Source organism: Mandrillus leucophaeus, unplaced genomic scaffold (genome assembly GCF_000951045.1).
Source record: "Mandrillus leucophaeus isolate KB7577 unplaced genomic scaffold, Mleu.le_1.0 Scaffold53, whole genome shotgun sequence".
NCBI lineage: Eukaryota > Metazoa > Chordata > Mammalia > Primates > Cercopithecidae > Mandrillus > Mandrillus leucophaeus.
This window is the reverse complement of record NW_012105697.1, coordinates 1,019,070-1,019,933: the sequence shown is the minus strand read 5'-3', so window position 1 is coordinate 1,019,933 and position 864 is coordinate 1,019,070.

The window sequence follows — 864 nt, the reverse complement described above, 5'->3', positions numbered from 1 at the left end:
AGACCAGGTTCTTGGAGGTCAGACCAGGTTCATGGAGGTCAGACCAGGTTCTTGGAGGTCAGACCAGGTTCATGGAGGTCAGACCAGGTTCTTGGGGTCAAGTCAGACCCCTTTTTTTTTTTTTTTTTGAGAAGGAGTCTCACTCTGTCACCCAGGCTGCAGTGCAGTGGTGTGTTCTCAGCTCACTGCAACCTCTGCCTCCCAGGTTCAAGCAATTCTCCTGCCTCGGCCTCCTGAGCAGCTGGGAATACAGGCACGTGCATCACACCTGGCTAATTTTTTGTATTTTTAGTAGAGATGGGGTTTCACTATGTTGGCCAGGCTGGTCTCGAACTCCTGACCTCGTGATCCACCCACCTGAGCCTCCCAAAGTACTGGCATTGCAGGTGTGAGCCACTGCTCCTGGCCAAGCCAGACCTATTAGTCAGGCTTGGGTGTGTCTCTGGATGGGTTAGCATCACATAAATAAAAAGACAAGCTATCTGGCTGGGCATTGCAAAGTGCTAGTATTACAGGCGTGAGCCACTGGGCCTGGCTGTGCTTATGCTTGTACATGTCCATGTAAACATGTCTATGTACATTTTCATGACTGTGATTGCTTATTTGTGGGGAACACAGTTTGGGATATCTCATCTGTGCAACCCACCCAATGAACTGTGGGATGTGTTCTCACCATTAGCTCTATTAGCAATCTTTACCTGGACTGCCATCCTTACACTTTTACTTCTACTTAAAAAATGGTATTCCACTAGAATGGTTAAGAATTCCAGCTCTGAGCTGGGCGCAGTGGTTCGTGCCTATAATCCCTGCACTTTGGGAGGCTGAGGCAGGTGGGTCACTTGAGGTCAGGAGTTCAAGACCAGC